Raw genomic sequence first — 15,815 nt, 5'->3', positions numbered from 1 at the left:
GCCCTTGAGATAACATAGCCCAAAGCTCAGCACAGAGTACTCTTACTGATGAGCAGCAAGGTTTAAAGGCAACGCAGATGTAACTCAATACTTCTAAATTATTAAAATAAATGCACTTCAAAGTATTTCTGAAATTTAAAATATAAACCTGAAGTGGCATAAAGAGATTGCATAGTCTTAATTATACAACACACACACAAAATGCTGGAGGAACTCAGCAGGCTGGTCAGCCTCTATGGAAAAGAGTACAGAATAGATATTTCGGAGTGAGACCCTTCATTAGGATCAGAAATGAAGGGGGAAGATGCCAGAAGAAAAAGATCGGGGTCCTTTACTGTACTTTGTGATTATATAGTACAGAAACCAGAGCCTTTGGTCCAACTGATTCATGTTGACCGAGATGTTTGTCCGAACCCCTGTCACTTGTCTGCATCCCTCTAGAGCGGGGTTTCAACCTGGGGTCCACGAGTTGCTTGCTTAATAGTATTGGTCCATGGCACAGAAACTGTTAGGAAGCCCTGCTCTGAAGTTCAGAGGCTAAACCTTTCCCCATCCGTAAGGTTGCAACTAAACTTGAAGCCGTCATTTCCTCTGTATGTATACTTTTGCACAGTACTGTGTTTGTCAGTGTGGAGCAGAGAGCGAGTTTGTAAATCTGGGAGCAAAGGGTGCTGGGAACGGCGAGGGTGGAGTGCCGCAGGAGGAGTGTGGGACAGGTGGCAGGAATAAGGAGTGCCTGGGGCGGCAGGTCAGTTGGCATGGGTACAGACACACCCAGCCCTGAGATACTTGGCAAGGTCATTTGATTCCAAACAATTGGTTTATTGATCTTAACAGAATGTCTCTTGTGGTGCTTCCTGCTCTCTTCCCCCTTTTCCCAACCATGATTCCCCTCTCCCTGCCCCCTTCCCACTCTCAGTCCATAATAGGGACCCATATCAGAGTCAGGTTTATCATCACTCACTTATGTCATGAAACTTGTTTTTGGGGGGCAGCTACATATAATATTTGTGTGGCTCTATGTTTATCTGCTATCTGGTATGTTCTGTGTGTGCTTTGTGCTGTGTGTGACTGTTGGTACTGTGTTTTGTACCTTGGCCCCAGAGTAACGCTGCTTCCTTTGTCAGTATTCATGTATGGTTGACTGACAATTAAACTTGAACTTCCTCTGGTAATTTGTTCCCTATCCTCACCACCCTCTGCATGAAAAAACCTGCCCCTCAGGTCCCTTTTAAATCTTTTCCCTCTCACCGTCTAGTTTCGGAGTCCCCCACGCTGGGAAACAGACAGTTTATCAGATTTAACAAGCCTTAGATGGTCACCCTTCAACATCCATCACTCCAGGAGAAACAGGGAGTGCAACGGCAAAGCCAGTAACATTCTCGTAGCAAACACGAGGAAATCTGCAGATGCTGGAATTTCAAGCAACACACATAAAAGTTGCTAGTGAATGCAGCAGGCCAGGCAGCGTCTCTAGGAAGAGGTGCAGTCGACGTTTCGGGCCAAGACCCTTCGTCAGGCCTAACTGAAAGAAGAGCTAGTAACAGATTTGAGAGGGGGAGGGATGGAGCTAAGAGCTGGACAGGTGATTGGCAAAAGGGATATGAGGCTGGAGAAGGGAGAACATCATGGGATGGGAGGCCTAGGGAGAAAGAAAGGGGGAAGGGGAAGCCCAGAGGATGGACAAGGAGTATAGTGAGAGTGACAGAAGGAGAAAAAGGAGAGAGAGAAAAAAAACACTAAATAAATAAATAGGGGATGGGGTACGAAGGGGAGGTGGGGCATTAACAGAAGTCTGAGAGGTCAATGTTCATGCCATCAGGTTGGAGGCTACCCAGACGGAATATAAGGTGTTGTTCCTCCAACCTGAGTGTGACTTCATCTTGACAGTAGAGGAGGCCGTGGATAGACATATCAGAATGGCAATGGGATGTGGAATTAAACTGTGTGGCCACTGGGAGATCCTGCTTTCTCTGGCGGACAGAGCCCTTCGTACCCCATCCGTTACTTATTTTCTGCTGATGGTACGTGCTCTGCCCGACGGGAGGGGGGAAGAAGGGAAAATGTCGGGGATGGGAGGGCTCCCTGATAATGTTGGCTGCTTTCCTGAGGCAGTGGGAAGTGTAGCCGGATTCAGTGCAGGTGAGGCTGGTTTTGAAGGTCCTCTGTCAAAGAGAGAATGAAACAAAGCCAAGTTCTTTGCTCCTCAGAAGCTGCCCAGCCAGCTGAGTGTTCCCCGCAGTTTCTGCCCTGGGTCAAAGTTCAAAGTACATTTATTATCGAAGTATGTATACAATATACAACATTGAGATTCATCTGCTTACAGGCAGCCTCAAAACAAAGAAACCCGAAAGAACCCATTTAAAAAAAAAAGCAGCAAACACCCAATGTGCAGAAAAAACAAATCATGTGAACAATAAAAGGAAGCAAAGTACATTCAGGAGTGAAGTTCACGAAAGTGAGTCCACAGACATGAAGCCGGTCATCACTGCAGCCGATCCAGGAGCCTGTCAGTTGCAGGCCACATTCTCAGGTCAGCGTGGAGATGAGTAAACCTCTTGAAGCAGCAAGCTGAACACCAGCCTATCCCTCACCTCTGGCCCCAACACCCTGACCTTTTCAATTTGCCCCGGCACTTAAATTGGCCAAACCTCGGGGCATTCCTCACTCTCGGGCCTGGGCCCACCACCTTGCCTCTGCCTCACCTCAATTCTGCCCCTTTGAATCATCTCCAAGTCCGCTTTCTCTTGAAATTGATCACAGCAATCAATAACTCGTAGCTTCCTTTTGACAGTCGAGCTTTTTACCTGTACCGCTGGCATTTTTACGGTGTGAACTGAAGCCTCAAAGGTGGAGGAGGCTACATCCAGCAATTGCCAAACACGAGCTTGTTTCCTCCTCTCGGACCCGGGCCTTGGCACCTTGATTCTGCCCGTACATGCCTCACACACCTTCGAGGTTTCAGTTCGCACCAAAAAAATGCCAGGCCGTACATGCGGTTCAAAAGCTCAGCCCCGAATGGGAAGTTACAGACTATTGATTTCAGTGATCGGTTTTGAGAAAAAAGTGTGATTAATAAAGTAGTCGTCACTGCGTTTCACTGGCGCCATCTTAAACCAGAACTCAGAGTCAAAGATCCCCAACATCCAGGCCATGCCATCTTCTTGCTGCTATCATTCTGCAAGAGATACAGACATACCACACCACTAGTTTCAGAAACAGCTGACCCATTTAGTTTTTGAACAGAAACTTATACAACCCTAATTATTACCTCAGCATCTCAACACTTTGACTATTTTGATCACACTAAAATAGACTGTTTCTTCTTGTTTGTATTTTTTGTAAAAAAAAATTGGTATGAATATTATACCCATTTTTACAAGATATTTTTCATTCTTGTAAAGAAAAGTGTATAATTTAATGTCTAATTTATGTTTTTCTTCTGAATGCTGCCGAGACCCCTTCAATCATCAGGCTCTTGAACCAAAGGGGGTACTTCACTTGCCCCATCACTGAAATGTTCCCACAACCTATGGATTCACTTTCAAGGACTCTTCATCTCATGTTCACACGGTTTATTGTTTATTTATTTTTTTATTATTGTTGTATTTGCCCAGTTTGTTGTCTTGTGCACTCTCGTTGAACGGCCCAGTTGATGCAATCTTTCATTGGTTGTGTTATGGTTATTATTCCATGGACTTATCGAGTATGCCCACAAGAAAATGAATCTCAGGGTTGTTTATGGTGACATAGGTGTACTTTGATAATACATTTACTTTGAACTTCGTGTGTGTGTGATGCTGCTGCAAGTAAATTTTTCATTGGACCTGTCGATACTTGGCCTTGTGCAGATGACAATAGACTCGACTATTCAAGGAGAATATGAATGTTTGGAGTGTACCACACAGCACTGGGAAGACAATATCAAGACATTATGTACAGCATTTTGTTCTTTACATAATACTCTTGAAGCGGCTTGGAGAAAGCTTGCTAGGCTAACACCAGGAACAGGCAAGATGTGATACAAGGAAAGGTAGGACAGGTTAAACCTGTATCCACTAGAGTCTAAACACAAGAGATTCTGCAAGTGTTGTGCGTTTTTCCTGGACTCTGGTTACTGTTTTTTTTTTGCTGTTTTTGAGCGGTTTGATGTGGTCTGAGGGGTTCGGCAAAGAATGTCTCTGTGACCTGCAGTGGGCTAGCAGTGCGGTGCTCAACTGAACTAAACTGAATAATACTGGACTCCCGGTTTCAGGTTTAATATTCTACGTGTTGCTCGCTCACTCTTTGCTGTTTGTGCAATTTGTCCTTTTTTTGTACTTTGGGTGTTGATGTTTTCTAGAGCAGGTTCAATGGTTTCTTTATTTCATGGCTGCCTGCAGGAGGACAAATCTCAGAGTGGTATTCTGTATACATAGTTTGATAACAAATGTACTTTGAATCTTTGAAATTGAGAGCAACGCACACACCAAGTGCTGGAGGAACTCAGCAGCTCAGGCAGTGTCTAGAAAGGGGAATAAGCTGTTGACGTTTTGGGCCGAGACCCTTCATCTGGCCCTTCAGCACCTGCTAGAGTTTAGAAACGTGAGAAGGGGCTCGATTGCATCAGATGCTGAGATGAGTTGGCTGTGTGGGTGTGAGGAGGATGTTTCCTCTTCTGGGAGAATCTAAAGTAGGGCGCCATGTGAAGACAGATGAACATGTTCTCTGAGGGTGGAGAGTTTCTGAAACACTCTACCATGAAGGGTGTTGGAAGCAGAGTATTTGAGTATTTGGAAAGAGTGGGTAGATACTTGGAAAGCAAGGGGTTGAAAAGGTTACCCATTGCAAGTGGGAAAGCAGGGGTGTAGTAATAATAAAGTTCAAAGTAAATTTATTATCAAAGTACATCTATGTCACCATATACAATCCTGAGATTCATTTTCTTGTGAGAATACTCAATAAATCCATAGAATAATAACCATAACAGGATCAATGAAAGACCACCCAACTGGGGTGTTTAGCCACTATGCAAAAGACAACACACTCTGAAATTACAAAAAGAAAGAAATAGAGTGAGTCCATAGGGTGTGGGAACATTTCAGTGAAGGAGACAAGTGAAATTGAGTGAAGTTATCCCCTCTGGTTCAAGAGCCTGATGGTTGAGGGGCAGTAACTGTTCCTGAACCTGGTGGTGAGAGTCCTGAGGCTCCTGTACCTTCCTGATGGCAGCAGCAAGAAGAGAGCAAGTCCGGAGAGGTGGGGGTCCCTGGTGATGGATGCACCTTCCTGCGACAACATTTCGTGTAGATGTGCTGAGCGGTTGGCAGGGCTTTACCCGTGATGGACTGGCCTATTTCCACTACTTTGTGTAGGCTGTTCTGTTCAAGGGCAATGGTGTTTCCAAACCTACCTGGGGCACATTTTGGATGTCCTGCCCCTCACTCGCCGAGAGTTGTAGCTGCAGTGCCCTGATCTGGGGGTGTTGTCACTGGAACGGCAGAGGCTGACAGGTGTTTAAAAATCACGAGAGTCATAAATGGGGTAGACAGCCAGTCAACACGCACATAATGCTGGAGGAACTCAGCAGGCGAGGCGGCATCTGTGGAAAAGAGTACAGTCTACGTTCCGGGCCAAAACATCAACAGTTTACTCTTCTCCATTGATGCTGCCTGACCTGCTGAGTTCCTCCAGCACTTTGTGTGTGTTGCTTGGATTTCCAGCATCTCTTGTTTGTGATTAGACTGTCAGTATCATTTTCCGAGCGTGCAGCAGCCCAGTTCCAGAGGGTATGCGTTGAAGATAAGAAGGAAGAAAGTTCAAAAGAGCTGCCTGGGACAATTTATTTTTACACAGAGAGCGGTGGGTTTCAGGAATGTGCTGCCAGGGGTAAGTAGTGGATCGGATATGATTCAGATGGTCTGGAGGCTCACAAAAATGAAGAGCGCAGAGGGATAGGGACCATGTGCAGAGAAGGAAGTGGGTGTCATTAGCACCATTAATTTGGGACAGTATTGTGTGCCGAAGGGCCAGTTCCTGTCTTCTACTGTTCTGTGCTCTAGACCTTGTGAGCTTTGGCAGGCACTCCCTCTACTCCCTAAACCCCAGAATGGGCATCAGGGGCCCGAGCTTGTCACCAGTTTCACACATCTGCCCTCCTCCCACAGTTCCGTGACCTGGCGAGTGTTGGAAATGGAACTGGAATTGGTTTGTTATTGTCACATGTACCGAGTTACAGAGAAAAGTCTGTTTTGTGTACAGTTCATACAGATCAGATGATTACATGGGGCACTGAGGCAGAACCAGGTGAAACAATAACAGAATGCAGAGTAAAGTGTTACAGCTACAGAGAAAGTGCAGTGTAGGTAAATATTAGGGTTGAAGGTCATAATGAGGTAGATAGTGAGGTCAAAAGTCAATTATATCGTACTAGGGAACTGTTCAATAGTCTCATAACAGCAGCGTAGAAGCTGCCTTGAGCTTGGTGATACAGTACATGCATTCTTTTGTATCTCCTGCCTGATGGGAGGGAGGAGAAGAGAGAAGGTCTGGGGTGGGCGATGTCTTTGATTTTGCTGGTTACTTTACTGAGGCAGTAGAAATGTAGGCAGAGTCCATGGGGGGTGGTGGGAGGCTGGTTTCCATGATGTGTTGAGCTGTATCCATAACTCTCTGCGGTTTCATGGCCACGGGCAGAGCGGAACAGATAGCTTGCTTTCTATGGTCTATCGATGAAAATTGGTAGGGGCCGAGGGGGATATGCCTGTTGTGTTTGATTTTGAGGGAGAGTGCTGAACAAACCAGGAAAACCATCCTTGCAGGAAACTCAACTGAACTTTATTGACCATCGTGCTTGTACAGTAAGTGAACTCCTATGTGGGAGCGGCTAACTGAGTGGTAAAGGATTATTAACCGCCACTACAATGCCAACTTTCTTGGAAAAAAGAAAAACTAGGTATGTACTTCCTGTCCATAGAACTGCATTGAAATTATAGTCACTGAAGCTGAGGGATTCGCAGGTAACTTAGGCTCCTTGCATAAACATAAAAATGAATTGCCAACATTATAAAAACGCAAACGACAGGAATTCTGCAGATGCTGGAAATTCAAGCAACACACATCAAAGTTGCTGGTGAACGCAGCAGGCCAGGCAGCATTCTAGGAAGAGGTACAGTCGACGTTTCAGGCCGAGACCCTTCGTCAGGACTAACTGAAGGAAGAGTTAGTAAGAGATTTGAGAGGGGGAGGGGGAGATCCAAAATGATAGGAGAAGGCAGGAGGGGGAGGGATGGAGCCTAGAGCTGGACAGGTGATTGGCAAAGGGCTACACATGCCCTTACACTTCCTCCCTTACCACCATTCAGGGCCCCAGACAGTCCTTCCAGGTGAGGCGACACTTTACCTGTGAGTCGGCTGGGGCGATATACTGCGTCTGGTGCTCCCGATGTGGCCTTCTATATATTGGCGAGACCCGACGCAGACTGGGAGATCGTTTTACTGAACACCTACACTCTGTCCGCCAGAGAAAGCAGGATCTCCCAGTGGCCACACATTTTAATTCCACATCCCATTCCCATTCTGACATGTCTATCCACGGCCTCCTCTACTGTAAAGATGAAGCCACACTCAGGTTGGAGGAACAACACCTTGTATTCCGTCTGGGTAGCCTCCAACCTGATGGTATGAACATCGACTTCTCTAACTTCCGCTAATGCCCCACCTCCCCTTCGTACCCCATCTGTTATTTATTTTTATACACACATTCTTTCTCTCACTCTCCTTTTTTTCCCTCTGTCCCTCTGAATATACCCCTTGCCCATCCTCTGGCTCCCCCCCCTTGTCTTTCTCCCCGGACCTCCTGTCCCAAGATCCTCTCATCCCTTTTGCCAATCACCTGTCCAGCTCTTGGCTCCATCCCTCCCCCTCCTGTCTTCTCCTATCATTTTGGATCTCCCCCTCCCCCTCCCCCTCCCACTTTCAAATCTCTTACTAACTCTTCCTTCAGTTAGTCCTGACGAAGGGTCTCAGCCTGAAACGTCGACTGTACCTCTTCCTAGAGATGCTGCCTGGCCTGCTGCGTTCACCAGCAACTTTGATGTGTGTTGCCAACATTATAATTGTCTTTCTCTTTATTTTTGACAGTTTCTATCTCTCTTTGTTTTCCTCCCTTTCTTCCACCAATTCCTTTTTTTTAAAGCACGGTGGCACTGTAAATTCTTTCTTGTTGGGGACCTCACTTGGTGGGGAGCACCAGTTTGTGACAAGCAACCATTTCTGACACCATATTGTGTTTGTTCTTGAGGGAGGGTGCAGAGCACACCAGTACACCAGCATGCAGGATACTCAACTGAACTTTATTGACAACTGTGCTTGTACAGAATGTAAACTCCTCCCATGTGGGAGTGGCAGAGGAATAACGCTATTAACTACCACTGCAATGCCAACTTTCTTTAGCCTCTTGAGGACGTAGAGGCATTGCTAATCCAGTATGGGAACCTCAGAGCATTGGACCGGAAGTCCCTATAAAGGACTGTGAGACAAGCTGAGCGGATCATAGGGATCTCCCTACCATCCATCGGGAACATCTATCAGGAGTGTTATCTACTTAGGGCCCTGAGTATTATTAAGGATCCCATCCATCTGTTGAGCATCCTCTTTGACTTTCTACCATCAGGCAGGAGACTCTGATGCACAAAGAGAAGAACGGTCAGGATGGGAAACAGTTTCTTCCCTCAGGCCATTAGGCTTCTGAACTCACTGCCACATCGCATTCAAAGCGTCTCTGGTTAATCTGTTCTGAATTTTACAATGTTTATGCACTTTAGTTTGTTTATGTGTAATTCATCGGTAGATTTCACCTTTACTTTCATAGGTTAGTATGTGTTATGTATACTACTGTGCTTTACACCCTGGTCCGGAGAAACGTCTCGTTTGATGATATGCATGTATATAGTTAAATCACATTAAACTTGACTTGACTTCTTGGTCATGACATTGACCTGGTTGCACCAGGGCAGGCCGATGTTGAGGAGTTTGAAAGCTTCGATCTTATCACCATTGATATTGACTGGAGCATGGGCGAAGCCCCCTACCACCCCACCACCACATTCAATGACCAGCTTTTTTGTTTTGCTGAATGGTTGTCATTTTCTTTTTACAAAGCTACAAAAGTTTATTTGCACAAAATACAAACATCAAATATTTACAAGACAGTGAACAAATTCAAATTAAAATATGATTACTGTATATAATACAGTCAATCCCTGTGGGGACCCACCATTCCTGAAAATCCCCCACTGTAACCATGGTGACGGCATGCTCCCTCTCCAAGGACGTATCCTGGGAAGAGGGGCAGGCAGTCGGCCCAGGCAGAGCCCTCGACTGTCTGCCTGGTACAGGAGTGGATAGAATCCATGATACCACAGGAATGTGCACACCCAGGAGATAACAGAGTGCTGTTGGGCATCATTGAGTATTGGTGAGCAACAGCAAGTGCTGTTGGACAGCAGCAAGGGCTTGCCATTGGACAGTGGACAATTGTGATACTATTGGAGAGCAGCGAAGGCATGCGATTGGGCTGGGGGTGACTGTAGTTGATATTAATTGGACAGTAGGTGATTGCCATGCTATTGGACAGTGGGGATTGTGATTGCTATTGGACAGTGGGTGATTGTTATTGCTATTGGACAGTGGGGATTGTGATTATGATGCTATTGGGCAATGAGGATTGTGATTCCTATTGGATAGTGAGTAATTGTGATTACAATTGGACAGTGGGTGATTGTGATTACTCTTGGACCGTGGGTGATTGTGATTACAATTGGACAGTGGGTGATTGTGATAGTGTTGGACAGTGGGGATTGTGACTACTCTTGGACAGTGGGTGATTGTGATCCTATTGGACAGTGGGTGACTGTGATTGCTGTTGGACAAAGAGGGATTGTGATCAGTATTGGAGAGTAGGTGAGTGATGTTGTTGGACAGCTGTGAAGGGTGAGATGGGAGAGTGCCATAGGACACCAGTGGGAATTTGTGTGGATAGCGAGGCAAATGGCAGCAGGACTGAATGCTGAGGCCTACTCATCTAGTAGGAAACTGGCCCTACAACAGAACTGCCCCATCCCTGTCTAAGATGGTCTGATTTGTCCATGTTTGGCCTGTATCCCGCTGAAACTTTCCTATCCATATACCTGTCCAAGTATCTTCAAAATGTCATAATACTACTTGACTATGTGACTTGACACAGCTCAAATGCCATCTGTAAATTTGCTGAAGTTACTACCGTTGTTGGCTGATTCCCAGATGGTGATGAGAGAGGTCATACAGGAGCGAGATATATCAGCTAGTTGAGTGGTGCCGTAGCAATGAGCTTGCACTCAACGTCACAACTGTTAAATGTAATTCACAGTTTATTTTCTATATTATCATCTGTTGCAATGCAGTGCCGCTGCAAAGTCAACAAATTTCACGACAAATGCCAGTGACGTTAAACCTGATTCTGACTCTCAACGGCTTCCTCAAGCAGCTCATTCCATGTGTATATATGTGTGTATATGTAGGTATGTGTGTGTGTATGTAATATATATACAATGGGATCATCTTCGTTGGGGGTGGGGAGGGATGGCTTCGGGGAGGCAGTGCTCATATCCTCACACGACACATAGTCTGCCCCTTCTGAAAGGGGGTCCAGTCCTTTGCCCTCTTAAAGCAGCCTATGCACTAGGGAGGGGGTGGGGGCTCCCTGAATGGCTGGGTCCCATCAGTAAGGGTTCAGGATAAGGTGGGGCATTGATCTACAACTTCCTCCCTCCTCCCTAACCTCCGAGTGGAGAGCAGTCCAAGGTCAAAGATTGGCGTTCAACCAGCCAGTGTGTCTGCCCCCAGCAGATTCGTTGTAGCCTCCATTTTCCCCTCTCCTCCCAACCCCCATGAGAAATTCCTGCTGAGACATGGTACACCTTTGAAACATGGTCTGTGGTTCCTCTCCAACCCCACTTTGATTCCAGAGAGCCTGACGAAGATTGACAGCCCTCCGGTGCCAACAGGAGACAGAGGTGAACAATGAGCCGGGTATTAGCCTGCACCTACCCCCCCTACCCCACCCCCCCACAAGGGCACATGAGCTGCACACGGGCTTCACCGGGAGCAAGGAGCAAGTTCTGGGGGAGGAAGAGTGGGAAGTGGGGGGTGGAGAGGCGTCAGTATCATGAGGGGCACTGACAGGGGGAACAAGATCTGCATTCATCCCAGTGTTGTGTTATCAGGGATTACCCACCCATTCCATTTCTGCTGTCTCTCCCTACCCCATCCACGCCCCTCTCTCCGTATCTGCGCCCCCCCCGTATCCGTGTCCCCTCCCTCCCCATCTGCGTTCTCTCCCCATCCTCTCATCCCCTCTCCAGAAAGTGGAATTTGATAGCAAACTTGCCAAGCACAGATGAGTTGGGCTGAATGGTCTGCACTGTTTGACAACGTTTGCTCTTGGCTGGGGTGTTGGGCTCAGCACAATTATGTGGTTGGGGTGGGGTATCGGTCACTTCTGGCTGGAGGAGGCAAGGGGGCTGTCCATCAGGGCTCTCTCTCAGCACACAGCTAACGAGGAGTATGGCCAGGGGTACTGGGGCAGCCTGGCCCCTTCCTGCTGGATGGAGGAAGCTGTGGAGCACAACCCCTACTATGCACAGGAAGATCCCAGTGTCTGCTGCTCAGGCTGTCTTGTTTCTCCCTCCTGTCATAGTGGGAGGGGGAGCATCTTCAGTGTCCCCTCAGGAAGCAGGTCCATCCAAGTGGGAGCAGTGACTGGTGTCCACTCAGTGTTCTTTGGGATGTCCAGTACCATTTCCCACACATCCCTCATTCCTCTCTCTCACCCCTCCGCAACCACATCCCTCACTACCCCATTCCTCCCTCCTGACCCCTCCTCACCCATATATCTCACTGCCTCATCCTTCCCTCCTGACCACTCCCCACCTGGCCCGCCTGCCCTTCCTCCCCTGCCCCTCCCTACCTTCCCTTCCTCCAACTGCCCCTCCTCCACCTTCCTCTTCTGCCCCTCCCTACCTTCCCTTCCCCAGCTGCCCCTCCCCCACCTTCCCCCTTGCCCCTCCCCCACCATCCCTTCCCCCAACTGCCCCTCCACCTTCCTCTCCTGCCCCTCCCCCACCTTCCCCTCTGCCTCATCACATCTCTCTTCTCCCCCTCCCTCTATCCCCCTTCTTCTCACCCCTCCCCTCCTCTCCTCATTTCCCATCACCTCCTCTGCCTCCTACCCGTGTCCCATGCTTTGCTCTTACCCCCTCCATTCCTCCCTCACTCTTCCAGGCTTCTCTCCCCTCTCCACCAGCCCAATCCATCCCCTTCCCCCAGATGGAGGAAGGAGGGCCGTGAGGGGACAGGAAAGGAGGGAGGGGAGAGGAGGAGGGGGACACGGCTGCACTGGGGCAGTGGCAGGGCTGCCCCTCTGCTGTGAGACGGCTGCGTTCGGCTGTTTATCTGTGTGTTGGCCGGCATGAGTCTGTCAGCTGGGAGGGAGGGAGGAGGGAACGAGGGAGGTTGCGAGGGATGGAGGAGGGAGCGAGGGACAGAGGAGGAGGGGAGGGGGAGGGGAGGGGGAGGCAGCTGAAAGCGAGGCTGGATGTTGAGGGTGTGCATGGGGGGAGGGGCTGCATCAACCAGCAGCTCTTTGTTTAAAAGACCAGGGTAGAGTGAGAGAGAGAGAGTGAGAGAGAGAGTGTGAGAGAGAGAGAGGGACAGAGAGAGAGAAAGAGAATGGTTGAGCCTGAGATTTAAAAGGACTGGATCTTTAAACAAAAAAGGGGGATCTATTTAAACAAAGAATATTTGGTAAAGGTCGTTCAGCTGGAGGTAAGTGAATCTTACTGGTCATTTGCAAAGTTTAGAAACCTGCTTTTGTTATGAGTTCCTCATCTAATGTTTCTCTCTGAGGAAAATGTGCTCTGGATTAGCCAGTAGTTTGCCCAGCAGTGACTTTTTGCAAGGTGGCCTTGTTGTGATGTGAGGACTGGTGACAGGCTGGTGTGTTGTTCTGGTTGATGTTGGATTGGTTTTAAATTCAGTTTTATATTCGTCCAGATCTCCAGCGGGACAGGGGGCTGGAGTGTCCTTGTAAATTCTCGGTTGCAACTGCACTTTGCCTGTGTGTCCCTGTCTCTCTTTGTCTGTGTGTGTGTGTTAGTGTGTGTGATGTGTGAGAGAGAGTGTGTGTGTGAGTGTGTATGTGTGTGTGAGTGTGTATGTGTGTGTGCAAACTCTGTTTATCTATGTGTCTCTGTCTCCGTGTGTGTTTACATGTCTGTCTCTGAGTGTGTGTCAACTGAGAGTGTGTCCATGGTTGTGGGAGTATGTGTTGTGTGTATCAGCTGGGAAGAATTGTGTGTAACTGAGTGTGTGTTAATGTGTGTCTGTAAGCATATAAGTGTATGTTTGTGTAAATTCGTGTGTCGATGAGTGTATGCCTGAGAGTATGAGTGTGCATGTGTCAACTGTGCTTGTGAGAGTAAGCCAGTGTATGTCTGAGAGTGTGTGTGTGTGTGTGTGTGAGAGAGAGAGTTATGTGTTTTGGTGTATGCATGTCTTTGACATTGTGAGTCTGTATGAAAGTCTGTACTTGCATGTCTGCTTGTCAAAGTGTACTTGTGTGTGAGTGTGACTGTGTGTATGTACGTGAGTATGTGTCAGTGTGTCTCTGTGAGAGTGTGCGTATGTTTGTGTGTCTGTGTCTCTGTTTATATCTGTGTGTGTGTTTGTGTGTGAGAGCTAGTGTATTTGTGTTTGTGTGTGAGAGCTAGTGTATTTGTGTTTGTGTGTATATTTGTGTGTGTGAGTGTGTTTGTGGAAATGTGTGCTGTGCGTGTGTGTGTATTTGTACGTGTGTGTATATGTGTGAGTGTTTGTGCCTGTGTCTGTGTGCGTGCTTGGTTTGAAGAACCCTTCGACAGAGTGGGTAATTACAGAGAGCACTGATCTGGGATGGGATTGCATTTGATGACTCCCTCTTGTTCGTGGCCTCACTCCGAATTGCTGCTCTTTTTGTGTTGAACTTACTGCAGCTTCCTGCCAGGGGAAGGTGGGGGTTGTTGAGGGGGCAGCATGCGGTGGTCGGATACCTTCTTGTGCAGGAGGTGGGGAGGGCAAGCAGCTTCTACTGACTAACTTGGAGCAGGGGGGAGTTGGGGAGGTGGGGGAGTTGGAGCAGGGGGAGTTGGGGAAAGGGTGGGAGTTGGGGAAAGGGTGGGGGGGCAGTTGCTGATACAATTTCACAGATGGTATCTGGGGAGAGATGGCGATGGGAGGGCAAAAGTCAAATAAGGATTGAGCCTGCGTCTGTTCTACCTGATGCAGGAGGTTGATGAAGGGGTCTTTAAAGGGGAAATAGGAGTCGCTGGGGACCCTTTAAATGTGGGCAGGGGTGGGGCTGACTCCAGTTGTTCTGTGTGACAAGGATCCTGGCTCCCTAGGGAGTTTGTCAGAGCAAGCGGGTGTGTGCTGGGTCCCCCAGGACTCTCACCCAACCCCGACCCTCCTGCTCTCTCACTCCACCAGGGCCCCCGGATAATCTTGGCCCTACGTTTCATCCCGGTCCCGCTGTAGTCCAACCCTGCCGCCATCCGTGCCACCTGCCTCCTCCCTCCGGCAAGTTTCCTGCACCCCAGCCCCCGAACACTGACCCTTGATAAGCCAATGGCAGCTGGCTCTCAGGATACCACTTCCCCAGAACTTAACGTCTGTCCTCCCCTCCCTCTGCAATCCTGTTTCAGCCTTCCAGGCACACCACGCACTCCTCTTCCCTGCCTCCTGCAACGGGCCATTGAGATACATCACCAGGCCAAGGGAGCCACAGCGGAGAACATTTCTCCTCAGTGAGGTTGTTCCTGCCCCCTCCCACCCAGTTGATCTCCACAGTGACCTAGTGAGGACGCAGCATCCCATCGCGGTCAGCGGTCGCGTGGTCCCGGTTAGTTCTGACCCCCTCGATCGATTCCAACTGGATTGGCTGTCAACCTGTTGCTCTTTCTGGAATCTTGCTGTGCGAGTGTTTGTGACCGTTGGGGTGAGGAGGGCAGCAGCTAGACCACTGGGCCACTTGAGACCCGCTCTCCACCGCCACTGAGTGAGATGGTGACTGAACCTCTCGCTGGTAACTTTGGTGCTGCTGGGGGCAGTCAATAGTTGCCAGAGAAATGCAGGGTCCAAATAGGTCGTACTGGGAAGGATGGGCCGGGTAGTTGACTGCAATCGCAATACGTTTTCCGGAGCCAGGCATTGTCGGGTCCAGGACTCCAGTGTGGGCATTTGTGTTGAGTGAGCAGTGGGGCAGTGAGAGGGAGAACGGAGGAGGGAGGGAGAGTGGAGATGGAGGAAGGAGGGTGGAGATGAAAGAAAGAAAGAGAGGGAGGTAGGGTGGAGATGGAGGACAGAGGAAGGGTAGATGAAGATGAAGAAGAGAGGGAGAGTGGAGATGGAGCAGAGAGGGAGGGAGAGTGGAAATGGAGAGAGAGTGGCGATGGAGGAGAGAGGGAGAGTGTGGAGTCAGTGGAGAGAGGGTGAGTGTGGAAACAGGAGAGAGTGGGAGTGTAGATATGTGATGGGGACAGAGATGGAGATGGGTAGGGAGGGTGGAAGTGTGATGGGGATGGAGAGATGGAGATGGAGGAGGGAGAGTGGAGATTTGATGGGGATAGAGTGATGGAGCTGGGGGAGGAAGAATGGAGTTGTGATAGGGGACTGAGAGATGGAGGAAGGGAGGGAGAGTGAAGATGTGATGGGGATGGAGAGATGGAGGAGGGAGGGAAAGTGGAGGTGATGGGGATGGAGAA

The 15,815-nt window shown here is 48.7% G+C and overlaps 1 protein-coding gene across 5 annotated transcripts in view; it reads left to right on the top strand.

Annotated features, from left to right (window-relative positions):
* The window catches only part of LOC134346970 (lysine-specific demethylase 6B-like), a 235,795-nt gene that overhangs the window by 109,493 nt on the left and 110,487 nt on the right, over positions 1–15,815 (top strand). For 2 of the 5 annotated variants that reach the window (XM_063048888.1, XM_063048893.1), the window contains exon 1: positions 12,654–12,843. The exons of the other annotated variants lie outside the window; for them this stretch is intronic. The gene's annotated coding sequence lies outside the window, so the exon portion shown is untranslated. Of the gene's footprint in view, positions 1–12,653; positions 12,844–15,815 lie in introns of those variants that run through there. 5 annotated transcript variants of the gene reach the window in all.

The sequence above is a fragment of the Mobula hypostoma genome, chromosome 5, assembly GCF_963921235.1.
Source record: "Mobula hypostoma chromosome 5, sMobHyp1.1, whole genome shotgun sequence".
In the NCBI taxonomy this organism is placed as follows: Eukaryota; Metazoa; Chordata; class Chondrichthyes; order Myliobatiformes; family Myliobatidae; genus Mobula; species Mobula hypostoma.
Note: the sequence above shows the minus strand (reverse complement) of the source record. Positions and strands in the feature narration are given on the sequence as shown.